This window comes from Podarcis erhardii (genome assembly GCF_964252035.2).
Source record: "Podarcis erhardii genome assembly, chromosome: 11".
Classification (NCBI taxonomy): domain Eukaryota; kingdom Metazoa; phylum Chordata; class Lepidosauria; order Squamata; family Lacertidae; genus Podarcis; species Podarcis erhardii.
The window spans coordinates 40,296,940-40,309,324 of record NC_138501.1 but is presented as its reverse complement, the minus strand read 5'-3'; the positions used below and the strand labels follow the sequence as shown (position 1 = coordinate 40,309,324).

General features: G+C 43.6%; 1 long non-coding RNA gene across 1 annotated transcript; it reads right to left on the bottom strand.

The window, feature by feature from the left end:
• Positions 1-541: 541 nt before the first annotated feature.
• LOC309352924 lies at positions 542-11,944 on the bottom strand. Its single transcript, XR_014161485.1, has 2 exons — positions 11,866-11,944; positions 542-1,004 (listed from the first exon to the last, which is right to left on the bottom strand). It is a non-coding gene; the product is annotated as an uncharacterized lncRNA (long non-coding RNA).
• Between the last annotated feature and the right edge of the window lie 441 nt (positions 11,945-12,385).

The window sequence follows — 12,385 nt, the reverse complement described above, 5'->3', positions numbered from 1 at the left end:
GGGCCGGATCTGGCCCCCAGGCCTTAGTTTGCCTACCCCTGGGTTAAACTTCCCTAACATGGGTGTTGCTGGTGTAAGGAAAATAATAGGCACAAACATGACAATTCCTAGATGCCAAGATCCAAGTTTAGGGCAAGTATTCTTTGGTGAGAGAACCCCAGCAGAAATTTAAAATCATAGAATTTTAGAGTTGGAAGGGACCCAAGGGTCATTTAGTCCAACCCCCTGCAATGCGGGAAAAGCATCCATGACAGAGGGCCATCCAACCTCCATTTAAAAACCTCCAAGGACGGAAAGTTCACCACCTCTCATGGAAGTCTGTTCCATGGCTGAGCAGCTCTTCCTGTCAGAAAGTTTTTCCAAATGTTTAGTCGGAATCTCCTTTCTTGCAGTTTGAAGCCATTGGTTCGAGTCCTACCCTCCAGAGCAGGAGAAAAGATGCAGCAAAGAAAGGGCAGAAATATAGGCGTTAGGTCTTTAAAACATAACACTGTGCTTTCCAAAACTACCATCTTCCCTCAGCATAGGAAAAGACCAGACATTTAATAGGTTAAAAATTGGTTTACTTACAAACACTTCAAAGGGCAGGTTCATGTGATTTTCCATATGTCAGAAAAGTCGCACAGGCAGTAAAACTTGGCCTAGTTGCAAAGTGGTGAAAGTTCCTAACTCAAGAGTGGCTTGTGAGAGCCATATGTTCTTAGTTAGGAGCAGCCAGTTCAGATCTCTTTACACATAAAGATTCTCAGGTAGACTGGGGGAGAACAACAGACTCTATTACCTAGTTCTTCCCGAGATGAGGGGAAGTGGACATAGCTAAGCCTAAAAGCTTGCTGGCACCCATCTGTCTCAGGAGACAATGGAGGAGTGTGCCTTTGGAGGTGAATTCAAACTGTTCAAAAGCCCATCTGATACACGTACAATATCATCTGTTGTAAACATCTTGAACACTTTTCAATAAACCTGAGGTTCAAAACTGGTGGTCTGGGTGGTATGTGGCAAGCCTGTAAAAATACAATTAAAAAAACTATACAACATGTAGCACAAGACATTACAATTGTTACAACAGGCAAATAATTAAGTGGTTTGTCAAAACCTCCAGCAAATGTTCAAGTAGTTTGAGGGGGTGGAGTTTGGGAACCACTCCAATAAACAATAAATTCAAAAGCAAACATACACAGAATCTAAGCGTTTTTCAGATGCAATGGGCTGTATCCAATCTTACACAAACTCAGAATCGACTCATTGAATTTAATTGACATTGCTAACTTAGGTCCATTAATTCCAGTGGGTCTACTTAGTTGGGGACTGCTCAGTATCACTGCTCCAGTAGAATTGCTGTTTGCAGCCTGAAAATTGAAGTGTAATAATAAACTCTGCAGCCCTAACTGGAATATATTCTAAATTAGTATAACCATACACATATAACACATCATATCAAAATAAAGTATGGTGGATGTAATTCTAGGAGGGGGGAATTTAACAGTCAGATATTCCAAACAAAGCAGTCTGTCCAAAAAGGGGAATTAACTTATTAATAAAGATTTGGAAACACAGCAAAACTAATCTTCCAGCATTGCAGGGGGTTGGACTAGATGATCCTCATGTCCTTTCCAGCTCTACAGTTCTATGATTCTGTGATCTACATCATAGGGATTGAATAAGAAGGGGGAGAACCATGTATGCCACCTTGAGCTGTTTGGAGAAATAAAGTGCACCAAATAAAATAAACAATATATAGTAAACAGAATATTAAAAGAACAACAACCTGAGAGTTCATTTTATTGGGTCAAGCTATATTTATCCCCCCAACCTGCAAGGAGTAGTCAACAGTGCAGGGAGCAAAAGAAATACAGCAAAATGGCCTTGAAATTTAATATTCTCTTTCATATACCTGGTTTTAGCCCCCTTACAAAAAATGAAAAGGGAAGGGAGAAGAACATGCAATTCGAAAGTATTAACAAATGCCCTTAGAGGGAAACAGCTAGTTTTTCTTGGATACCATTCTAGCGATGAGATGAAAAGGACAGTAATACATTGGAAAAAGTCCCATTTTCTGCAGACAGACAGAGTGCGAATGAAGTACCTTCAGACCAGACTCTGCCAGACATATCTGGACACCACACAAATAAACAAGACATATCCTAAATCTGTCTGGGGGAAGGAAAACCCATTATGATTCCTGCATTAAGATGAAACTCAGAGACAGTATAATTCTCTCCATGTAGAGGGAGAAGACAGGGAGTCTCCAAAGCCAAATGTCCTCACTTGCACCTTGTAGGAAAGACCCTTCAAGTGGGCTGCATGTCTGGGTCACAGTTCTCTTTCTAGCTGTGACCCACACCAGCCTCCCATACCACATTCAGTCTTGGGGTAGGGGATGATGACGACACATATTATTTTTTATAAATGTTTTTCAAGCCTAGTTGATGTCATGCCTGGCTCTGTCCTGGTGCCAGAGACTCAATGAACAAGGATAGAAATGTTGGATTCAAAGAATGTATAATCTTGTACAAATGTAGCTATATGTTTATATATTTTGTAACCGTCCTTTCGTCTGAAATATATATAAAACTTACAGAATGTAGAAGCGTCCAGCGGTTTTTTTATATTTTAAAGAATTCCCACAAAGCAATAAAACGTAACTTTGCCCTGATCCACAGGTAGCTAAGCTAATTAAAAAAAAAAATGGATGGTGTAAATCTAAATGGTTGTGGTGACATTGTGAAGTCATACATATTGTTGCGCAGGACTATGAAGGGGAAATCATAAATTGTCCGCGTTGCCCGTTTAGAAATAGACAAGTGGGACCCTGAACAAAATATTATACTTTGGAGTGCTGGAAAAGCAGTGCACATGAGGATCTGCTTTAGAGAGGAACCCAGTTTAAGAAAGTTCCCAGCATTGTGAAAGGGATATCTCAAAAGGAAGGGAAATAGCTCACAGCGCCGGCTCTCCCATTAGGAAGAGTGAGGTAGCCACCTCAGGCTGCAGATGCTGAGAGGGCAAGGAACTGTTGTTCTGACATGTGTGGGCCTTGTCTCCCCTACGATTAAGAAGAGCCTACTGGATCAGGCCGATGCCCCCTCTGTTATCATAATGGCCGCCCAGATCCCTGAGAGAAACCCTCAAAAGGGACTGAACCACAGCAGCACTGTCCCCTCCTGTGTTTGTGTGGACAGGCGGAGTCCCCCAAACCCTGGGCGGCCCCCGTGTGGAATAACAACTCAAGACAACGTGCTAAGGGGTTAAAATTGGCCACAACTTTATTATGTTTCAGATGTGGGTAGACCTTGGCTCAGGCATTGGGCATTTATCCTTCCCAGTCCCCCACCGGGGATCTGGGGAACATCAGGGTTATCCAGAGTGTGGGGGGGATGGGCTGGCTCTGGAGAACATATGTTCAAGCAGAGAGAGCCCGTCCCTGTTATGCCGCCGTCGCAGGGTAGAGCAATGATGACCTCTAGGCATATGGCCAATGCCTCCCCTCAAACAACCCCTTTAGTGGGGAATCCTGGTATCGCCACTGTGAAGAGGAGGGGGCATGGGTCACCACTGCCCGTCCCCCCATTTAGGGAAGATAAACTAAAGTATTCTGCCCAAGGCCTGATACCGCCAAAGTTGTGACGTTTTGCTACGGAAACGGCAAACCTGCCAATGCAGGAGAATTCCTTTCCGGCCCTTCAACAACGACCTTGACATAGCAGCACCTGCGTACCTGTGGAGAAAAGGTTAACCTGCAAAAGAAGTCTTAACTGAGGGTTGGTAGGGTGGGAGAAGCTCTGGAGCCAACTGACGATTCCCAGGTAAGATCCTCCCCCTATTGTGTGGGCAGGTAGTCCCTCCCCCTACCTGGCCTTATCACCTTGGCAACGCCTCCCCAGGCGAGATTGGGCAACCGGATGAAGTAGGCGGAGACCTCCAGGTATCCCACCTGGCAGGTAGTCCCTCCCCCTACCTTATCACCTTGGCAACGCCTCTCCAGGCGAGATTGGGCAACTGGATGAAGTAGGCGGAGACCTCCAGGTATCCCACCTGGGGAAGGTGAAGCCAAGCCTGTGCTAATGGTGCCGCATAGGGTCCAGGGGGCTGTGCGCGACCACACAAAGGGCAGCCCCATTTAATGTGGGGAGCGGTCATTTCCCGCAACTGCTTTGCAGAAGCATTACAGCCTCCAGTTTCAGAATCAGAGCACAGCTATCATGGCTAGTATCCATTGACAGCCTCCATGGAGGTTTAATTCTCAGTCTGGTTAGCTTATGTATGCACCTCAGATATCAAAATATCTCAGACTCACCCTAGTAATAGGGCTCAGAGGGTTCTTCCCATTTGCGAATGATTTGGCCTCTTGAAAATTGAATTGTGGCATGGCATTAGCTAGCATTATTGTTTAATGTGATCCAGCTGTCATATTAGTGTTTCTGAGATTTTGAGTTGCTGTTGCCTTGGGTGTCTTATCTTGCTTATTAAACCAGCCTGCTTCATTTCACATCTATGTGCACCATTCACTGCTTCAGCTAGAACAGCTGCAGAACTTTGCATGGGAAATAACTACTTATGTCAAACTGCAGTATGTTTGACTGATAACACGGTTGGTCCTAGCAAAGTGTGCAGTCATCATATTCCGTGAGAGAGTGGTTATGCCACATCTAAGTAGTAGTAGTAGACTAGTCACAGAAACAGGGTTTGAACATAGGAAGCAGCTTGTTTCCAGATCCAGTTCAAGATGCTCACGTTGGTGTTGAAAGCTCTAAATGACTTGAGCCACAAATATCTGAAAGACCACTTCCTACAGATCCTCCCTGGTGCTAAGATCAGCAGAGGGGCCATTTGGGTAGTTCCCACTCATAGAATAATAGAATCTTAAAATTGGAAGCTACCCAAGAATCATCTAGTCCAATGCCCTGTAACTCCCACAGAAGTTGTGGAAGGTAGCCTTGGAGGGGGTAGTCTCTGTGGCAGCCCTGAGTTCTGGAATTCCCTCCCGACAGAGGTGTGTCTAGATTCTGCACTATACAACTTTTGGCAAATGCTGAAGACTTGCCTCTTTACTATGGCTTGTGCTTTTGTTCTTAGTTTTGCTCCCACTGAAGTCTGCCAAGCTTTTCTCCCTGACCTATTCACAGTTCTCTTTTCCTTGCCTCCAGCTCCCTAGAAACCAACTTCCAAAATCAGAAGTTGGCAAGGCTACTTCTCCCCATATAAACACCTCTCCTTTACCAGAAATGAGACCATAAACTACTAGGTACAGGGCCTTCCCTCAAATTTCAGATTGCATCCCCTGCACACTCCTTTCATAATTTCTGAATTGCATAACTAGGTCTGGTATTAGCTGCTGGGTTTTGCCAGCAATTAGCTATAGTTGCAAACTGGAGAGCTGGGGTGGAGGACCTGTAGCCCAGGGACAGCCAATGTGATGTCCCCCCAGATGTTATAGAGTTCCCATCATCCTTGACTAGTGACCATGCTGATGGGAGTTGAAGTTCAACAGCATCTGGAATGGCTGTCACTGCTGTAGCCTTTCAGAGGTTGTTGGAATCCAGCTCCCCTTAGTCCCAGCCAGCATGGTCAATGGTCAGAGATGGTGAGAGTTGGAGTCCAGTGTCATCTGGAGAACCTCAGTTTCCCCATCCCTGCTGTAGAGACTTTCTTCTGAGTGCTCCCTCCCTTGCTGTGAATATTTGTACTCTGGATGGCTCTGGAAAGCAGTTCATTGGCACAGGCTCTGCTTGCACCAAGAGCACTATTAGCCACAGATGTTCCTCTGAACAATGCAACATGCCATTCAGTAGCAGTCTTCCTGTGCAGAACATTTATCTATCTCGATAAGTACATCTTTTGTGCTGCCATTCCCCCCTCCCCCCTTTGGTAATGTTGGTACAATGTGTTTTGAACCAGAACTGCTTTTTCTTGCATCCGATCCATCTATTTTAGCCACTTCTGGCACTCAAGCAAAATGGAGCGAGCCATTTTTCAAAGGGCTTATCTCTTTGTTCCGGGAGGAATAATTGCCTGTGTCTAATTTTATCTAATGAGGATTGTCATTTCTGTCTTTTGGAAGAACAAAGGTAAGGACTGTTTGTTTCATGGCACTTCAAAAATAAATTGCAATTTTGTTTGCTATTGGTGGTTTTCCAGGCCGAAAGTCACAGTGGAGTGAATTTAATCCCTAGAGTAACATGGTGTTTTTATTTTGTTCACTGACTATATACTAGGAACAAGCAATTTCATTATTCTTTTCCTGTCATGCTGTTCCATTTCAGCTTATGTTTTCTCCTAGTTTGTGCTGTGAACACACCTATCAATATCTGGCACAATGAAGAATGAGGAAAACACCTGTGTTTCTGTTCTGCACATGATTTGGATGCTACCTTCCTTTCCAATATCCTATCTGCTTCTTTGAAAATATCTGGAGAGAAGCCACAGTTGACTGCAGCAAGGTCTAGAGAGAGACTTCACATTCAGCTCCCTTTGGGAGGTTAAGGTGCTGCCCAAGAATGTGTGATGGGGTTGTGGACCTATGTGGTCTAGCCACAGCACTGCCATCTGCATATGAGGGTGTCCACCAGCCCCAGTTTTTGTGTTTGTATCTGCACATTTTAAAATTCCAATCTGTGTTGTTTTGGGTGATCTGTGCTCCAGATTTCAAGATGATCATGGTAAAATGAAGCTATGTGTTCCCCTTCCACAGTAATAGGGAAGCGAGAAATGACTTTAACTCTTTTCCCTCTGGACCAAAGTGGATGGAACTGACAGGCACAGGAGTTCCTCCAGAGTAGACTACATCTGCCAAATTGGGGCCAAATAGGTCCAGTGACTTTTGTGGGGAAAGTAAAGGCATTTTATTTTTCTCCATAATCCACATTAGGGCAATGCATTTATTAAAAATACTAAATCTCCAAAATGCATTCTCTGTGTGTTTTTGAAGGGTGGGGAGAGCAGGGGTCTGCTTCGTGCTCTGACTTACCTTTAAATAATTAAGAGATGATTTATTAGTTCGTATTCTTATATGTATATATACTCTGTAGCATCATACTGTTCCTTTCAGGGCTTGCCTGTGTGCTTCAATAGACTTTAGAGGCCTCTGGTAGAACTTACAATTTAAGACTGTATAGTTCCATATGGAGTTTTGAACATTTTTGAACAACATAGGATTAAAAAAAACACCTTAAAAAAACATAACCTTTTTTCAAATCCTCAACTGCTGTACTTTAATACAAAAAATCTGACAAAAAAAACTGCCTTCGGCCATCTGTCATGGGGAAAGAGATACTCGAATTGTGATTCTTGACAAAGGGGCGAATGCACAACAGCACCCCTATTTTCACCTGTCAAATGTTGTGGAGACCTACGTGATTGGCCGAAGTCCAGATACTGGATTAAATTATGAGCTCAGCTCTCTGTTCAGGTATCAGAACAGACTGATTGCTTTGAGGTTTGATTTATCAGCTGCTTCCCCCCTGACACATTTTGCTTATTTGCTTTAGGTTTGACTCCTTCCTGGCAGACGGTGGACTTTCACATCCAATCTTTTTATCCTGTTAGCTCGCCTGCCGCGTGTGTTCTCTCTCTCTCTCTCTCTGTGGTAAAAGCCGAGATGCTTCACGTATTGTTTGAAAGAACTTTGCGTCCTCTCTGGAATAATGTGCCGTGTTTAACACATCAAACCTCAGGACACATAAACAGATGATCCATCACAGTAAATGGAGCAGTTGAGTTTACTTACTGGAAACCTTTGCCCTTGGTGGTCATTTTCTCTTTATGTCACAAGAAGGTGAATTGAGGTGACCAGCTGCAAATGAAGAATGCTTTTCAGTCTAGGTAACCTTCTAAGGACCACATCACAGTGGTGGGTGAGGTCAAAGGCAAGAAAAGTGGGCAAAGCAAGTAATATAATTTTTACTTTTGTGCAGGAGGCATGGTTCTGTCCCTCTCTGTTCCCCATCCAACAAACAAGATGAATAATCAGGGTCCAATGAGACATTCCAGCCAGGCAAAAACACATTGGGTACAGAGCAACGCCAGTGAGGGTGTGTGGGCACAGAAGAGGGTGTGTGGCCTGGGGAAGTTCTGAGGGTCAAGGGGAATTCTGAAGAACTGCATTTGACCCTCACCTTCAGGTAGGCATGCCAGCTTGCCCCCACGATTAAGGGGGCTGGTGTCAAGCGACATGCACATGCTGTGAGACCAGTGCCGGATTTACATATAAGCTAAACAAGCTATGGGACGCGGATGGCGCTGTGGGTTAAACTCCAGAGCCTAGGACTTGCCAATCAGAAGGTTGGCGGTTCGAATCCCCGTGACGGGGTGAGCTCCCGCTGCTCCGTCCCTGCTCCTGCCAACCTAGCAGTTCGAAAGCACGTCAAAGTGCAAGTAGATAAATAGGTATCACTCCAGCGGGAAGGTAAACGGCGTTTCCGTGCACTGCTCTGGTTCGCCAGAAGTGGCTTAGTCATGCTGGCCACATGACCCGGAAGCTGTATGCCGGCTCCCTCGGCCGATAAAGCGAGATGAGCGCCGCAACCCCAGAGTCGGCCACGACTGGACCTAATGGTCAGGGGTCCCTTTACCTTTACCTTTAAACGAGCCATAGCTTAGGGCCTCACTGTCTTGGGGCTCCCAAAGAATTTAAGGGGGGGGGGACTGGGTGTACAATTCAAAAATATAAGATAAAAAACTAATAAAACAAAACCTACATACAGCCGCAGTGTTTTGTGTTGTGTATGGACCTATTAGGTCCATAAATTACCATATAGTATATATTCAACACAAAAAACAGTGACAATTTGTTGTTGGCAAAGAACAGCTGGACATATAAAGTGCCCCATTACCTTCAGTGGCTTAGGGCCTCATCAAACCTAAATCCAGCCCTGTGTGTGACATGCTGAAAAGATGGTGGCAGAGAGAGAGGACTTTAGTCCTCACAATGGGAGAGACCCCACAACTGCAGGAGCCACTGTGACAAACAAACAACAAAACCCTTAAGAAGCAGGTCACCAATGGATTTAATGTCAAAGCCATGATGAAAAACACTGGTCCAGAGAGTGATACACCAACAACAGATTCATCTGATGCCAACCAGGAAAAGGACCTTCACTGTGGCGGCACACACTATGGAAGATATCCCCTTAGAGATTCAGTGCTGTGTTTCTGCCAGTATTCAAAGACATTACTGTTTGCCCAAGCATTTCCAGACTCTTGATCAAATAGCTCACCTTTTATTTTATTTTTTATCCTTGAGCTACTGTATGTTTTTGTATATTTATATATTTCCTATCGAGCTTGATGTGGTTTCAGTGCTTTACATCGCTTTGATACATTCTGTGAAAACCGGAACAGAACTCTTTTAAAGAAGTGGAAATTTTTAAAAAACACACAAACTTCCTCTATACTCGTTGAAAACCCTTTCTTCCTTTCCTGATGTCCAGCCTGCAAGAGCCATTGTTTATATGCCTCTTGCGCACCAGAGGGAAGAACCAGCAGGCTTGGAAGAACGTCAGTGTTTGCAGAAGTAAAGTCTGGAGAAAATTTAGGACAAAAATGCTGACGACAATGGAACCAATTACCTAGAGCTGTGGTTGACTCTTCCTCGCTGGAGAAATCAAAGAAGATATCGGACAGCCAATCTGCTGGTGAGCTCTTGATTTCCTGCATCCAGGAGGAGGTTGGATTAAATGGCCTAGCAAGGCCCCTCTTCAATTCTGAGGTCCATTGTTGCTCTGATACACTGGTTTTCCTTTAGATCCTGGCCATTGCCTGTCTGAATTAGTGTTCTTAAGCCTAAGAGTGTAGTTTTTCCTTGCCCTATCTGCTGATATCATCACATCAGCTTGTAAAGGAATAGGAACTTGTTTCCGAGACAAAACGCACCACTTGTAAGTTAAAATTTAATGAGAATGCTTGACAAAAAGCTTTTGAGAACTTGACAATAACACCTTAAGCAATCTAGGTAATGAATCTTTCTTCATAATGACACAGCCCAGTGTTTGTTGACAGTCCCTATTTTTAGACACATTTATCTATTCCTTCTTAAAAAAAGAGGAAATTCCTCCTCTGATTTATTTTTATTTCCCATATTCCACAAATAGCCTCCATAATAAAAGCGAAGCCAAAAAGGCATTGTGCCAAACACTGATTGAAATATAGCTTTGGAATCAGCATATCTTTGTCCCCATTGCAGTTAAAAGGGATTTTCCAGACAAGCCATTTTTGGGTGGGATTCAATCACATTCCGGCATATTCAGGTTGCACAACTGAAGCTGATTTGGAGCTCTTGAACAAGAAACCCACTTCCCCAAAGGTTCAGCCTTTTTACAATCAGGCAAGTGATGGGGAAATTCACTGGGATGTGTGGGATAACACTTCCTTGGAGACAAAGTCACATACCCACCAAGGCAATGTGGATCAAATCCAGAACACCATCTTTTGGGCCTGAAATTCCATGTGAGTCACATGACCTCTGTGAGATCACGGACCTAGGAAAAGTGCTTTTTTGGGCACGATGACAAAATTGCACATTTTGGAGTATGGTGTGAGATCGTGGACTTGGGAAAAAATGCTTTTTTTCTGTGCGAGTTCTTGGCCCGAAATTGCACAAGAGCAAGGCGCCCCAAATTGTTGCTGTGCTCTCATAGGGAAAAAAAATGGGATGTCACAGTTTTTCAGGGGCAGTTGATAGGTATGATGTCAGTTAAACTCCCCACAAACAACCTGGAGAGAATGTTCATTAAATAACCAACACCACCTAATCTCCTGGTAAATAAATCAGGATGAATGCTACACTGTATAAAGAAGGTCACTTGGAAGTCCCCAAAGACAAATTAATGGTTAACCTAAGAATGAGGAACCTTTGATGTGTCAGATGCTTCTGGACTTCCAACTCCCATCAGCCCCTGCCAGCATAGTGAGGGATGATGGGAGTTGTAGTCCAGTGACACCCTGGAAGGCCGGAGGTCCCCTATCTCTGAAGTTGTCTGACTTTTAAAAGACATATTAGAAGTGCATCCTTATCAAACAGTGATGAACAAACTTCCTGAATTCTGAATGTGTCTCCTGAATTCTGCTTTCCCTAGGAGGCTTTTTAAAATTAATCCCATATACAGTCGTACCTTGGTTTTCAAACAATTTAGTTCATGAACAACTTGGAACTCGAACATCACAAACCCGGAACTGGGTGTTCCGGTTTGCGAACTTTGCCCCAGAAGCTGAACGTCCGGTGTGACTTTTGTGGCTTCCGATTGGCTGCAGGACTCTCCTGCAACCAATCAAAAGCCACACCTTCATTTCTGAATGTTTCAGAAGTTGAACGGACTTCCAGAATGCATTCTGTTCAAAAACCAAGGTATGATTGCAATGCTCCTGAACTGATACCATATACCACTTTCAATTCCCTGATATTATTTCTTCTGATTGGTTACCAGCAGGGATGTGCATGTTGATAAAGATGCTGCAAATGTGCATTCTTGATGTGATGCTATTATGATTGTAGCTAGATTGTCTTTGAGTGATGTCTCACTTCATACGTTTCTTTCCCTCTTCTGAATCTTCATTTCCCCCATGCCCCATAGCATACCTTAATATGGGTAGCAAACAAGCATGCATGTCAAGATATTTTTTAAAAACCAGATTCCGACAATGTAAACCGTCAAGCAACAGGCCTAGATCATTATCAAATGCATGTGTTTGCAATCTGTAATGAGGAAGACAGAGTAAATTATTCCACCTCCTTTGTGAACACATTTCTCCTTAATTTAATAACAGGAAAGTAAACTTCAGAAAACTATCAAAACTGACTCAGTACATGAGCATAGTCTTAATGCTTTTCTCCCTAGATTGTAAATTGAACAATAATATATATCATGCAACCTGAATTTGTTGAACTCAGCTGTTCAGTTTGAATTTTCCAGTAGTGATCCTTGAGGTATTGCAAAGATATTGTTTTAAATTGCCCCATAAAGAAGACGGAAAAGGATTTCATCAGGAAATTTCACCGGGAAAAGGATTTCAGGCCACAGGAACAGCTTTCTGAAGCAGATATGACTCTGATAGATTTTGTCAGGATTTCTGTGCCCTGTAACAGCCTCATGCCTCCCTTTGAGGCCTCAGAGATGCAGAGTGGTTCATAGCTCTATGCTCCACCTAGGAGATTCACATCTTAGGCAGCCATTTGCATACCCTCCAACATTTCTCTGATGACAATTGGGACGTCCCATTCGATAATGATAGTTATATTTTTATACCCCACATATCTTACTGAGTTGCCCCAGCCACTCTGGGAAGCTTCCAACAAATAAAAGAAACATAATAAAACATTAAACATAGAAAACACTTCCCTACACAGGATTGCCTTCAGACGACTTGAGGGTTGGATAACTCCATACCCTCC